The sequence below is a fragment of the Dromiciops gliroides genome, chromosome 2 (assembly GCF_019393635.1).
Source record: "Dromiciops gliroides isolate mDroGli1 chromosome 2, mDroGli1.pri, whole genome shotgun sequence".
Taxonomy (NCBI): Eukaryota; Metazoa; Chordata; class Mammalia; order Microbiotheria; family Microbiotheriidae; genus Dromiciops; species Dromiciops gliroides.
In genome coordinates this window covers 267,198,246-267,213,764 of record NC_057862.1, presented here as the reverse complement: position 1 = coordinate 267,213,764, position 15,519 = coordinate 267,198,246, and the positions used below count along the sequence as shown (strand labels likewise).

The following is a 15,519-nucleotide window of genomic DNA, read 5'->3' as shown; positions in this document are numbered from 1 at the left end:
CCACATTTAGAATCTTAAATTACACAGTACCCCTCCATGGCAAAAGAAGCAGAACCTTGAAATATGAGGATGAGGATTGCCTTGTACAATTTTATTCAGCTTAAGTTGCTCTTGTTTATTTTCTCTGTTGGTTCTTTCATAATACAAATGCTTTATAAGGTTACTAATTAAAGACAAAAGCAGATTAACAAAATTATGAACAAAATGAACATATCTGGAATTTAAAGGGTTTTCTAAGGTATGTTTGGGAGAACCACAGCAGGTCAAGTCAGAATCACAGCTTAGCGGAGGTAGGGCTAAGGCTGACTGCTCCAGCAATTGAGTAGAGGCTGCAAATGCAGGTAGAGAAAGCTGTGCATGCTCAAGATCAGGACCTGAGGAGGGTGGATTAGATCTCTGGACTTCCCTGGTGGGAGGATCAAGGGACATGGCCATGGGAGGAGTAGGAAGTGGCGCTAGAGGAGGGGGAAGGGTCCCGAGAGGGGATGGGGGCAGTTCTACGTCTCCCACATGGTGCACAGTGGGGAAATCAGGCTTGGTTTTGAACTCAGGCCTAGGTTCCCCTTCTAGAGGCCGGGTCGTTGTCTCCAGGCATGCAAAAGGAGAGAAACACTTAGTGTTAGAATTTGGAAAAGCTGCCTTCTCCTATGTAAATTCCTGAATAAGCTTTCTGGCTTTATTCCACAGGTCCCAATAAATGAAATCTTTGGGGAACTCAAAGTGCAAGATTATTTACAAATTTTTCACTGTTAAGTAGTCAAAAGATCCATTCTCTAACCATTTGTTTTCCAGTAAGCTAGAATATTTTTTATGCCACATAAAATAGTTTGATAAGCCTTGCTTTTGTCATGCCTGGCTGAATTGGTAGCTCGTAAGAGTCCCATGCTGCAATTATTTTCTCAAGGGGGAAGTCCCGAATGATATAAAATGTACTATCTTCCATCCCCTTTCTGTAATTCGCCAATTTCTTAGTGTTCTTAATTTCTATAGTATCATCAGTCCCCTTTTTGTAAATCAAAAATCTCCTCACTATAACACAAAGGAAAGTAAGAAAAAAAAGAAAAATATAACATTTGAATTAAAAAGGACTGAACTTAAACACGAAGTCAATCTTGACCTGGTTGAAAAGCCAGGAGAAGAGGCTTAGAAGGGTAAAATTTAGAAGACTTTTTTGGTCCCACAGACCCTGGTCCATTTTGTAAAAGGGAGCAAGACTTGAAAATAGGAGTCTAAGAGTACTTAAGAGTTAAAGTATATACTTAACCTAGGTGCTTAGCTTTTAAGAGAAACCCAATTTAAAGAGACAGGCACATGTGGAAATAGGGGGAAAATTTTCTTACCAAACTGGAAGATCAGAAGATAGAGGTTCAGGTTTCCTCTTTGTGGTCAACCATCTGTAAAGTTGCTATCTAGCTATACTATCTAAAAATCTAATGAGTGGTCACCAATAAATTAGAAGCTTTAGCAAGAGTTTTAGACGTTCAAGCATTTATTATGGAGCATAAGAATTTGGTGAAGAAAGAGAAAGAGGCCTAGATGCCTACATCTATCTATCTCAGGGAGCATGCATTTTTGCTCCACTCTACACAAGAGTCCAGACGAAAAAGAGAGAATCTTGCCCCTTCATCCCATAAGCCTCCTGTCTAAACTGGAAACATCAAACGTCACTTCCTGATGCCAAAGAACTGACCTCCCAAGCCAAATAGCTTGCCCTTAGATGCCTTCTCCTCATGGCAGAGCTTTCCTATAGTAACTCTCCAGCAGGTTGCATCACTCCAATTGTTACAGTAATGTACTTCTACCACCTGGAAAAAATGGTGAATTTTGAGTTGTTATTATTGTTACAGTCTTTTTCAGTCATGTCCAACTCTTTGTGACCCCTTTGGTACGTTAAGGGGAGATTGTTCTTGGACAAGAGTGGTTTGCCATTTCCTTCTCATTTTACTGATTAGCAAAATGAAGCAAATAGAGTGCCAAAATTAGTGACTTGCCCTGGGTTACACAGCTAATAAGTGTCTGAGTCAGAATTTGGTCTTCCTGACTCCAGCCTGGCACTCTATCCACTGTGCCACCTAAGTACATGTATAAGTTTAGGTAAGTCTGTGTCTGGGCTTTGGTCACTTGGCTGTTGGTTCTGCTTTATTTCTTTCCTTAGTATGAATGACTGAACAGTGAATGATCCCAAGATAAATATGTCTACTCTTAGAGGAAATCTTATGAGTTCAAGAAGTCTAGAGACCCTGGTACCATCAGAGCTGACTGGTAAGAAGGAAAATTCCTGCATCAAAGTGTAGCAAACCTTGTGGGGCCACTCCCCAACTGGGCACTTGCCCTTACAGGTTGAGATCATCATAGGGTAGCTTAATATTCTCTCTCAGAATTCTAGGAATAACTGTGTGGGCTGAGTTTCTAGTTGTATGCACCTAAGTCCTCATCAGCATGTTCCCCATCAGTTAGACTGTTTGATTTAATTGTGCAAAGGAATTTGCTAAAGAGGCATAGTAAAAAAGAAAAAAGTTGGTACAAATGACCACAGAACTAGAGACACACTCTCTTTTTTGTACAAATAATTACCATGTGAGAGTGAGCCCAAATTTAAAGTACAAGGGGTAGAGAATACATATGGAATAGGTGTAACTTCTACTCCTAACCCGACATTCTTTTTGCCCTCATGGAAACCTCATGAAGTTCCCCATAGGCTCTGAGTCTTGCTTAGTGCCCTTTTAGAATCTATGACCTGTGAGGTCAGGTTTTCTAAAGCACATTCCTTGGGTGATTATCATTCTACACCCACTACTGCCACTATCCAGCTTCAGTCACTGTTGTAACTCAAAGATCTCCTGAATTCACAAGGTCATTTACTGAAAAAATCAACTTCAAAGTTGCTACTTGGTCACATACTCAAGTCAATACAAAAAAATTGAGTGTTACCATCTGCCTCTAGGGTGGGATAGATTGGAGACAGGACAGCCATCCTTCCTAGACCTGCTTGGAGGAGTCAACTCAAAGAGGCCTTTTTCACCCAAAGCCACAAAGGAAAGAAAGCAATTGTAAGAACTGATTTGGGCACCCCCATCTTTGGCTGAAGTTGGAAAGCCTCAGGCGCTCACCTCAAACGGCTCCCTGTCCCCCCAGGCAAGAAAGCCTCGTGCACCATGCCCTGCTCAGTGGGGATATGCCCCGGGTTCCTCTGCCCAGTAGGGTTAAGCACGGAAAACCTTGCACCCCACCCGGCTCCTGCTTCATGACCCAGCCGGCCTTGGGTGCTGCCAATGAATTAACTTGGGGGGTGCATGGTCACAGCCCAGCCCGAGGTAAACGGGAGAAAGGAAGGGTTTTAAAAGGAGGCAAGCTAGAGTGAAGGAGTACGTAGAAGACACAGGAGAAAGGAGGGGCACGGTCAGTAGAAGAAGATCGGGAGGAGACTCAGGGATGCTACAGAGAAAGAAGGACCAAGAGAGGACTGACTGAGAAGGGGGACGCTATGGTAGATGAGTGAGGGCAAGGCCAGTGTAGAAATATTTTGTTAACTAGGGCTAATTTTGGGGGGACTGATCTATGGAAGACTAATCTGGGGACTTTTGACTATTCGGCTATCTGACTGCTATTAACTTAGCATGGGCCGTTTATAAAGTTCCACCACACTGCTCCCAAATTGATAAGCACAGGATTAAGAAGGCTCTTAACTAAATAATCAAAGCAGAGTTTATTTATGAGATACTATTTAAAATTAAGAATCCAGGGCGGAGCCAAGATGGCGGAGGAGAGGCTGTGACTCCCACAAGCTCCAGATAAACCCGTCCATTCACACCCAAATAATGCGGTAAAAATCAAAACCCAGAACAGCCTAATGCACATAAGAACAGAGTGAGACTATTTCTCCACAAAAGAGGGCAATTCTGATCACCTACTGATCAGGCTGAACAGCTCAGTGCACGGTCCGGACTCAGCCAGGCACACTGCTTCCAGGGCATGTCAGAGTCTTCAGCACCAGCAGCTTCTGAGGCTCCGATCATGGACTGGTAAGGGGGTTCGGAGGTAGGCCGGGGTGAAGTGGAGGCAGTATCTACTGGAGTTGGGGCAAAGCGCCCTGGTTCAGAACCAGTGGGCTGAATCAAGTGGTAGTGGCCCAGTGGGGGAGGGGTAAAAGCACGCCAAGCTTCCGACCATAGAGAATCAGAGTTCAATCAGACTTCTGTTTCCCGGTCAAAGAGAAAGCGGCTGTGATTACTCACAAGCCAGGCAGGCTGAGAAGAAGCCCAATCACCCCCTGGGCCACACTGTAGCACGAACAGTATGTCCTGGAAGCAGTGCTACACTTTAAGGAGTAAAAAGCCAAGAAATAGTAAGCCAGGATGAGTAGGCAGAGAAAGCAGAAGACCATCGAAAACTTCTTTGGGGGAAAGGTATACCACAATACATCCAGACCCTGGAGAAGCATAAAAAGATAAACAGGAAAAAGACTTCATGAGGGATATTAAAAGATCAAACTATTTATATTCCTGCATGGGAAGATAATACTTCAAACTCATAAGAACTATCTCAGTAAGGATTTAACAGAGGACACAGGTCTGAACTAAATACGAAGGGATGTTATGTTTTGTTCTTTGTGGGGTGTCTTATGTCTGGGGCTGGATTTGGGCTTGGGGCCTCGTGGGTGCAGGGCTGGTGCATTGTCCACTGTGGCACCTAACTAGGCATAATGTCATAATGACATCCTTAAAATAGGGTTGAGGTGTAGGAGAAATAGACTGGGGGAGGGGGAAGGGGAGAGATGGTCTGGGGAGAGGTTGTTCACATGAAGGAAACAAGAAAAAAGCTTATGGAGGGCAGGGGAAGAGGGGGAAGGAATTGGGGAGTGAATGAACCTTAATATCACCAGAATTGACTCAAAGAAGGACTAACATACATACTCAAGTGGGTATAGTAATATATTTTTGCCCTGAGGAAGGGGAGGGTGATAAGGGGGGGCAGAGAGAGAGGGGAAGGAGGGAAGGACAGATTGGGGGAGAGAGCAGTAAAAAGCAAAACACTTTCGAGGAAGGTAAAGATGTTCTGCATAACGGCACAAGTATGACATATTGAATTGCTTGATTTCATAGGGAGGGTTGAGGAGAGAGGGAGGTTGGAACATAGAATTAGATCAAAGACCTTAAACTCATCAGAGTTGGCTCTTGGAGGGAATAATTCACACCCAGTTGGGAGGAGTAATCTATTTAACCCTACAGGAAAGTATGAGGGGAAGAGGATAAGGAAGGAAGGGTGGAAAAAAAAAGGAAGTGCAGAGTAGGGGAGGGGACAGTCAGAAGTAAAACACTTTTGAGGAGTTTAAAAGAAGATAGAAAATAGAGTAAATGTCATGGGAAGGGAATAGGATGGAGGGAAATAGTTATGATGATTGAATATAATGGCAAAACATATGGTACCTACTTTGCTGGGCTAATATGAAGAAAATTCTTTGTCAAGTTTAAGGTACTTTATTTAGGTTATAATGAACAGGATACTATCAGAAAAACCTGGAAAGACCTACATGAACTGAAGCAGAGTGAAATTGTACTGTATACAAAATAACAGCAATAGTGGGGGATGATCTGCTGGGAAGCATGTGGTTATTTTCAGCAAGGCAATGGTCTAATATAACCCTGAAGGACTTATGAAAATGGCAACCCATCTACAGAGAAAGAAATGATAGTATCTGAAAATAGATGGAAACACTTTTTTTTTCTTTTCTTTTCTTTTTCTTTTTTTTTGGTGAGGCAGTTGGGGTTGGGTGGCTCGCCCGGGGTAGGGTGGCTGGTGGGTGTTGGGTGTCTGAGGCCAGATTTGGGCTCGGGTGCTCCTGGTTCCAGGGCCAGTGCTCTGTCCACTGTGCCACCTAGATGCCCCTGGAAACACATTTTAATTTTTTTTTTCTCTTTGACAATTCCTCAGTCTAAAGTTTTGGGAGTTTTTTAGACTATTTTCTCTCACAACCTAGCTAATATGGGAATGTTTTCCATGACTACTCATGTATAATTTATTTTGAAATGCTTGAGTTCTAGTGGGTGGGGAGTGGGAATGGAGGAGGAAGAGAAGTTGGAACACAATTTTTTTTTTAAATTGATGTTAAAATTTGTTTTTACATATATTTTGGAAAATAAAATTCTATTCAATTAAAAAATAATTAAGAATACAGGGAAATAAAATGTACAACCTGACTGCTTTCCTGCAGTCTCTTTCCACTGCATCTCTTTCCCACCTGCTGCACTTTGATCTTCTTGAATACAATAAAGGCCTTAGCCCCAAGAGGCCTTAGGGCACTCAGGTCCTTTATTCTAACTCCTTTTAATCTTCACTTTCTCCAACCTGTACCCTGTGCTGACCGCTTCTGTGCTCTCCGCTGCCTCCTGTTCAGTCTGTCTTCTGCTGCCTTTGCTCCTAGTCCTGCGTTGCTGTTCGTCTCGTTCCCTGCCCCCCCCCTGCCCCCGCACCCTGTCTCCTTGTCCAAACCTCTTCTCAGCCTCTCTCGTCCGTCCTTGTCCAACCAAACCCCCTGCTATCTAACTCCCAGGTCTATATATACCTTTTCTTCTCTCCACTCAAATCTCAGAGCTTCCTGCACCCCCACAGACCAAGCTAATCTGCCAGTCAGGGCTGGGGCTGGGGCTAGGGGGGGATGCTCCAGCATCACGTGCCTCACCAGAGCCAGGCCTGGACAAGCCCAGTATCTCTCGGATCCCTCCGCTCAGGTCGGAGGGAGCTGGGGCTTTTTCCCCCCAGCTGTCTGACCTGGCGTCTTGTACAGCCCACGGGGCTTTTTGACTCAGCTGAAGCTGAGGAGGAGGGGAAGAGACCCTGAGGGCCTAAGGCTTTCTAATCTCAGCCTAAAAGTAGGGTCCCCAAATCAAAATAAATTTCCACATCAGAGAAAGGACCGAGACAGGGAGTGAAGGTGGTGGCAGCAGCCAGCCAGCCACACCCACAGGCGAGAGACGAGGGAGGAGATTTCACTCAGCAGGGAGAAAGTTAAACATAGTCAGGCCATATTATCTTACTTCTCTTCTATTCTTATTTCTTAATTGGTTCACCTCAATAAACCCTGTTTTTGTGTAATTGAAAAGAGGCTTCCTAATCTTTTTCTTATCAGTTTGGGAGAAGCAGTTGGGGAAGGGCAGGCCCTTATAGGTTGGGGGGCTTAATGAACCTGGGGGATTTTTTAAACCCCCAGGCAGACAGGCCCTTACAGATTAGCTTAGGCAGTTAATAGCCCCACAGAGAGCTAGCCAGCTAGCTAGCTAAAATTTTACAGAAATTTTACAGCCACTAGGAGTACTAACCTGGTAAATTTTAAAAAAACCCACTGACTGCCTCCCTTAATTTCAAAAGCCTCTCAAGCCTTAGCATTTTTTCTTGTTGTTTTTTGCTGATCTAAGAGGAAAAAAAGGCCAGTCCATTTTAAACTGTGCCATGACTGAATATTTTTTTTTACCTCTTGCCTTTTTTTGTTGGGGTGTTCTGAGACCACATAATGTCTATTTTCCCCACTGAGTCCATGGTTAATATTACTGGGAGTATTTTGACTAATTTTGAGCCTTATTATGGTAATATAATAATAGCTCTAGTGGTTATAATTTTTCTTCTCTCCATTACTAGTATTCTAGCATGGTATTTTCTCATACAATGCTGGAGAGAGGGAAAGGATTGTAGCCATAGTGGGCCATGTGTTCAGAGGGACACAGCTCCCTCTGCTAGAAATGACCTAAGTTCAAAAACAGATTTTGACCAGTCTTTTGTGTGTGTGTGTGTGTGTGTGTGTGTGTGTGTGTGTGTGTGTGTGTGTGTTTTTAAGAGGCAATCGGGGTTAAGGGCCTTGCCCAGGGTCACACAGCTAGTAAATAAATGTTAAGTGTCTGAGGCCGGATTTGAACTCAGGTACTCCTGACTCCAGGGCCCGTTCTCTATCCATTGCACCACCTGGCTGCCCCTTGACCAGTCTTTAAAATCAGGTCAGTAAAAGCACCCCATGCAGAATGCTATGAAATATACCCACAGAAGCATTCTAGCACCAGCGCTTTCAGCTCAGGCATTTAAAAGTCAGTACAAAACCCCTAAAATGTGTCAATACTGTGAGAGACAAGGACACTTGTTGAGAGAATGTAGAATTAGAAAGCAGGAACTTAGGCAAGTAATGACTGAGAGTCTTAAAGAACTTTTCAGGGGAAATAGGAATAATCATGGAAACTTTTACCAAAGAGGAAACAACTAAGGCAATTACAGGCCTTATTACAAGCAGAATCAAAATAGATATAGATCTTTTCAGGGGGATACAGAGAGGTGGAGTCAAAATAGTTATAGGACTTTTCAGAGAGATATAAAGGAGAAAAATGAGAAGTCATAGACCCTAACAGAGAGAAGGACAGAATCAGAATCAGGGTAACTCTAGAATCCCTTAGAGAGAGACACAGACAGTAATGATGGTGTACAGGGGAGGAATGGACAGTAGACACCGAAAGTTTTATTTTTCCAGATCCTGAATATATAAACCCTCTTATACCAATCCATTCTCCTCCCCAGAGTAACGAACCCCATGTAACCCTCAAAGTTGGGGACACATATTATGACTGTTTATGCAATGCTACTGGGTCTTTAAATATGGTAGGAGTCTCAAGTAAAGCCCAAAGAGTGACAGAATTAACTAAGAAGCAGCTAAGGGCCATTCTGGGAGCCACTGGGTATTGCAGAAAATGGATACCCTCTTTTGCTGAAATTACTAAGTCTTGTAGCTTTAATCAAAAATTCTGTCCAAGTATCTTTCCAGCTGGATTCCCAGCATCTTTCAGCTACAACAGAACTGAAGCAGTCATTAGCACCATGTTCCAGTAGTCTGACCCTCATGTTCCCCCGCAGCCCCAGTCCACTGGTGTTGCTACTCCTGCTTCTGCTTGGCCCCTTTTCAGTTCTCACCATCTCCTTCCATCTGCACCATTTGTAGGCGAAGAACTTCTCCACCAAGAGCATATGACTCTAACTTCTAGAAAGGGTTATTGAACCTTATTGCTTGATTTGTAAGGCAATTAATGAACATATTGAGTCTTGATGATGTTTTAGTTCCTTTTGATAAATTGTTTATCGCTTCAAGTATCTGTTATTGTCATTGTACTAGATAGAGAATTCATGAACAAGATGATGTGGTTTACTTGTCTACTGAAGATTTTGTAATAATGTTTAATATTATCAGCTATGTATATTCATTTATCATTTATATGTCATTGTGACTATGTATACTCTGGATATGGTTTGGGATTATTATATATATTACAAGTATGTCCTAAGTTATGCAGCATAACACGCATTTTTACCATCATATTGTCTTTGGTGAAATTAATATGAGATTTATGAACTATGGAAACTTACCATTTCAGAGACTAATTGCTCTTACACTGAGCTTGACAGAGATGGTTCAACTCCATAATGCAGGCCCTGGAGAGAATATATGTACAGGAGGAGAGACAGGTAAGATGCCCTGATGTGGCTGAGAAAACAGCCAAATACATTCAGGAAGTCCATGGTTTGCTGATGATAGAGGCTATGAAGAGTACAATTGCTGGACATAGTCCAGTTTCTTCCTCTCTCACTCCAAAAATTGGCCTGGTGTCATGGAAGCTCCAGCACATGCACCTGGTTTAACTTAACTTGGTTTTTTTCATTCAGTCTGGTGGCATGGTTAGAATCCATCCACCTGAGGCCTAGCATAATTACTGGATGTCTATGGAACCACAAGATATGGTATGGTAACCTTACCGTAACATTTTTGGGTGTCATCACGGACACATTACTAAATTTGGCCTTGATCCAGACATATAGTGGTAAAAAGTGTTATTGATACCACAACTGTCTCAACTCTGTATTGCATATGGGTATAAGTACGCTCAAAAAGGGGAATGCAATATGCTGTATGTATCAAGTTTAAAGTTGTTCTATATGAGTTATATTTTGAAGAACTTTCATTGTTTAATTTGAATGTTTTGACAATGCTATACTAAAGATTAGTGAAAATCCAGCAGTTCAATAGCTAAAGAAATAAGAGTCCAGAGACAACCAGAATCCAGACCAGAGTCCAGTCTTCCTGATGGCATGTTAACATTCCTTCAAAGACAAGATTTCAAGTACTTTAAATGGACATTTTTGTTTCTTCCTTTATACACCATCTGTAACATGTATTTTCTGCAGAGGCCTTCTCTCTGTCGACATTGTCAAAGCGCGAGTCCATGAGGAATTGCCCCTCTGGACAAAATTTTCCTTTCTTATTTTCCTATATTGTTATTAGCATATCGTTTGTTAGCCTAAGTTATGATATTCTGTTATTTTACTGCTTCATCAAGGAAACACTCTGTGTTTCTTGTTGAAGCAAAGGGGGGAATGTAAGAACTGATTTGGGGACCCCTGTCTTTGGCTGAAGTTGGAAAGCTTCAGAAGCTCACCTCAGATGGCTCCCTTGCCCCCCCCCCAGGCAAGAAAGCCTCATGTGCCACACCACACTCAGAGTGGGGATATACCCCGGGTTCCTCTGCCCAGCGGGAATAAGCACAGAAAACTTCGTGCCTGCCCGGCTCCCTCTGCTCAATGGGCATGCCCAACACAGGGGCTTTATGCCCCAGCCAGCCTTGGGTGCTGCCAATGAATTAGCTTGGGGGTGTAGGCATCAGCCGGCCTGTGGTTCCTGAGAAAGAAAGGTTTTATATTCAGGAGCAGGGGGGGTAGTGAGGAGGTAGTGAAGATGGAGTAAAGGAGGACTGAGAAAGGAGACTTAGGGGAATGCTACGGAGACAAGGGGGAAGCTGACAGTGAGGGAAAGGACTAAGAAAGGAGACGGGGAACAACAGAGCTACGGAGAGTTCACAGTGGCAAGCGAGAGATGCACAGGGAGATAGGAAGCAGTTAAGGTTTTAGGTTGTATATATTTCTTTTCTAAGTTTATTCCATGTCAATAAACCCCGTTTGTTGTTAAATTGAAAGAGACTTTTTAATCTTGTTTTCATTCAGTCTGAGAGGAGCAGTGGGGGAAGGAGTAGGCCCCTTCAGATTGACTAGGCAGTAGGCAGCTAAAAGCCTACAGATAGCCAGCCAACCAGGGGTTTTCTCAGAAAGTTTTCAGATATAATTTTTCAGATTAGCAAGCCAGATAGCTAGTTGTAATTTCTCAGATCAAACAGTTATAAAATTTAACACAATGAAAGTAGTCTTTTGGGTTTTTTTTTTTACTTTTATTTACACAATCAGTATTGGTTCTACAACCCTTAAATGATTAGTTTTAGCTCTGTTCTTGCCAATTAGAAGAGACATTATTACCAAAAATAGGAGTCCCTCAGTCACACATGCTCAGTATAGATAGGACCACTTCCTCTCTTTACCTAAAATGTGTTAGGTAAAGGTTTTATTCTTCCCTGAAAAGCACCAAAGCTGTGCCCCAGACTTGATTGACTTTACTTACCTATTGAGTCTCTCCCAAATCTCTCATAGTCAATCTCTCCTTTTCACTCCCATTCCCATTCCTGCTACTTTAGTTCAGACACTGAATATCTCCCACCTAGATTACTATTGCAATACCCTCCTAATAATTTTCCTGCCTAATAACTTTCCTGCTCTAATATATTATATACCATATTGTCAAAGTAAATATCAAAACTAAAATTTGAAAAGGTGATATTTAGCATAATTTAGAAAACAGTCGGCAAAGTCTGTGATGTGGGGCAGAATTGTGATATACAAATCACTTCAATGGCATTTCCAATAAAATGGGGTCAGTCCCTGCTTGAACTCCTCTAGTGACAGGTAACTCAGCTCAACTCATTTTTGGACAACTTTAGTTATTAGAAAGTTGTTTTTATGTAGAGTTAAAGTCTACTCCCCACACCTCAGTTGGGTCTTACTTCTTCCTCAAGACATAACAATCCTTTTTTTTCCATATGTCAGACCTTTAAATATCTGAAGACAATGAGTCAACAACTAAGTATTCTCTTAATCAAGCTAAACATTCCCGTTTCTTTCAACTATATTTATGTGACATGGTTTTGAGGCATCATTTTACAATTGTTCTAATTTGTCAATGTCCCTTCCAAAATATAATACCCAGAACAAAGCACAATGCTCCAGATGGAGTCTGACCATTACTAAATATACTAGCATTATCACTTCACCAATTCTGGTTTTTATTCCACTAATGCTATCTAAGATCTCATTAGCTTTTCTAGGCAGCTATTGCCATGTACTATTGGTTAACACCGAAAACCCTAAAGTCAACTAAAAATCTAAGGTCTTTCTTACGTGACATACTGTCAAGTTTTAGCTTTTCTACTCTGTATTTTTAATATTTCACTTTTTTTCTGTTCCAAATTCTCTCCAAGTTCTCACCTTCCCCTCTCTCACTCATTGAGAGAAAGCAAGAATAACAAAACTGTTATAAATATGTACAGTCAAGCAAAACAAATCTCCACATTAGCCCCCCCCCCCCCCCCCCCCCCGGCTTTAGCATTCAAAGCTCTTCATAACCTAGTTCCTTCCTACCTTTCCAGTCTTCTTACACACATTCTTCAATTCAGTGATTCTTCCACAAAGAAGACACTCCATCTCTTGGATCTGGGCATTTTCTCTGGCAGTTTCTCATAAAGTTGGAATGCTCTCCCTCCTCATCCCTGCCTCCTGGATTCCCCAACTTTCTTTAAGTCCCAACTAAAATTGCTTCTTCTACAGGAAGCTTTTCCCAACTCCTCTTAATTCTAAAATTCTGTTCAGTTCATTTCTTTTTTTGTTTATTTTTGGGTTAGATTTATCTGAGTGTAAGGGGCATATTGAGGCCCCCTATTATTATAGGTTATTTGGTTTATATGTGTTTTGTATTAATATTAATTCATCGTAATTTCCCTGCTTTATCTCTTTTAATTAGATCTAGTTTTGCTTTTACTTTGTCTGAGATCACAATTCCTTCCCTACTTTTTTTTTTTTTTGCTTCAGCTGAAGCATGATAGATTTTGCTCCAGACCCTTATTTTAACTGCATGCATAACTTTCTGTTTTAAGTATGTTTCTTGTAAACAACATACAGTTGAATTCTGGTTTCTACTCTATTTTACTATCCTATTTTGTTTTATGGGTGAGTTAATTTCCTTTCAAATTCACAGTTATGATTGCTAATTGTTTCCACATTATTCTCTTTTACTTTTCCTTCTCTTTTTCCTCACTCTTTCTTTCAATGTTTTACTTCTACTCTGTCCCTTAAAAAATATCCTTCTTACTCCCTCCTTTTCTGTCAGTCCCTTTCTCTCCAGTTTCCTCAATGGGTGAAATGGGGTTCTGTGCATGTGTATATGTGGATTCTTCCTCCTTTGATCAATTTATATAATATTGTTTAGAATTCTTTTTATTTATCCCATTTGTGAGATAATTTTCCCCATTCTTCCTCTCCCTTCCCCCATCTCCTGGTGTATTCCTCTTCCCTAACTTTTACATTATTTTTTTAAGATCCATAAAATATAATAGAATTATGTTTGGGCCCTCTAATTATACTCCTTCCAACCTTCTATGACCCCTTATGATAATAGATTTCTAAAGAGCTACCTCCCCATATAAGAATATAAATAGTTTATCATTGTTTAGTCCTTTACAGTTGTTTATGTTTTATCTTTTCCCCCCCTTCTCTACCCTATGTTTGTATATCCAATTTTCTACTCAGCTTTGGTTTCTTCATCAGGAATTCTTGGAAGTTTTTTATTTTGTTAATGGGCCATTCCACCCTTCCCCCACCATGGTATTATATACCATTTTTCTGGATAAGCATATTCTTTAAGATTAGATTTTTTGGGGGCAGCTAGGTGGCACAGTTGATAGAGCACCAGCACTGGATTCAGGAGGACCTGAGTTCAAATCCAGCCTTAGACACTTAACAATTACTAGCTGTGTGTCCCTAGACAAGTCACTTAACCCCAATTGCCTCACCAAAAAAAAAAAAAGATTAGATTTTTTTTGACTTCTGGAATATCATATTCCAAGTGCCCCAAATCTTTATATAGTTGTTATTGTTGTTGAGTTATTTTTCAGTTGTATCAAACTCTTTGTGACACCATTTGGGGTTTCTTAGCAAAGCTACTGGAGCAGTTTGCTATTTCCCTCTACAGCTCATTTTTCCTGATGAGAAAACTGAGGAAACCAGGGTTAAGTGATTTTCCTGAGGTCCCACAGCTAGTAAGTGTCTGAAGCTGGATTTGAATGCAGATCATCTTGACTACAGGCTGAGCGTTCTATCCACTGAGCCACCTAGCTACCCAGTAGTAGTGGTTGCTAAATCTTGTGCCATCTAGACTGTGGTTCCTTGGTACATGAATTCTTTCTTTCTGGTGACTTCCAGTATTTTTTCTTTGACCCAGGAGTTCTGGATTGTGACTACAAAATTCCTGGGAACTCTTGTTTTTAGGTTTCTTTGAGGAAGAGACAAGTGAATTCTTTACATTTCTATTTTGCCTTTTGATTTCAAGAAATCTGGAAAGAATGTGTCTAGGCTCTTTTTTTCATAGTTTTCAGGTAGTCCAATGGTTGTATCTCCTCAATTTGTTTTGTATATCAGTTGTCTCTGCTATGATATGTATGTGAGATCACATATTCTTTTTTTCTTCATTCTTTTGACTTTGTATAGTCTTTTATGATATTTTATGGAGTAATTAACTTCTATTTCATCAATTCTAATTTTAAAGGATGGTTTTGTGTGTGTGTCTATAAAATTTTGTACCTCTTGTTCCAAAATTCTAATTCTCTTTTCAACTTTTTCTTTCCTAGAACTTTTTTCTTTTCCTATTTTTTCCTCTACTGTTTTCATTTGTTTTTTCTTTGACCTTTTTAATTAAAAAAAAATGTCTTAAGTTTTGATTTCCAAATTCTATCCCTCTTTCCCTCTTCCCCAAGAAAGCCAAGAGAGCCAGCATGAGAGATAGAGACCATGTGGTCCCTGAGAGCCCCCAACATGGCTACCTGTCCAGGTTTTTTATCCCTTCTGATTTGGGGGTGGGGGGGGCAATGTGGGTTAAGTGACTTGCCCTGGGTCACACAGCTAGTGAGTGTCAAGTGTCTGAGGCAGGATTTGAACTCAGGTATTCCTAAATCCAGAGCCAGTGCTTTATCCACTGTGCCACCTAGCTGCCCCTATTCCTTCTGATAAGAGTTGGGTTATTATACCTCAAACAAATCTAATTGGTTAGCATTATCCAAATCTATTGGTTGACATGACTTGAAGGTGGTCTATATTATAATGAACTCTAGAGATAACTTCAGGGAAAGAAATGCAAAACCCTTCACTCAAGTTGTTTAGGGCAAAGTCCATTATTTAGGTATGGTTTAGTCCTTCAGCACTTTGACAAAAGAATCTGTCTTCAATTCCTTTTGTTACCTTGGGTTTGTCCCAAATGAGATTTGATGAAATCTCTCAAGGACATTGGACTTTCTGGAATAGGGGTGGAGAAAGAAGTGATCCCTGGGTCCACCAAGAAATAGATTA

The 15,519-nt window shown here is 41.2% G+C and overlaps 1 pseudogene; it reads right to left on the bottom strand.

The window, feature by feature from the left end:
• LOC122738700 overlaps positions 1–9,801 on the bottom strand; it is a 62,933-nt pseudogene extending 53,132 nt beyond the window's left edge.
• Between the last annotated feature and the right edge of the window lie 5,718 nt (positions 9,802–15,519).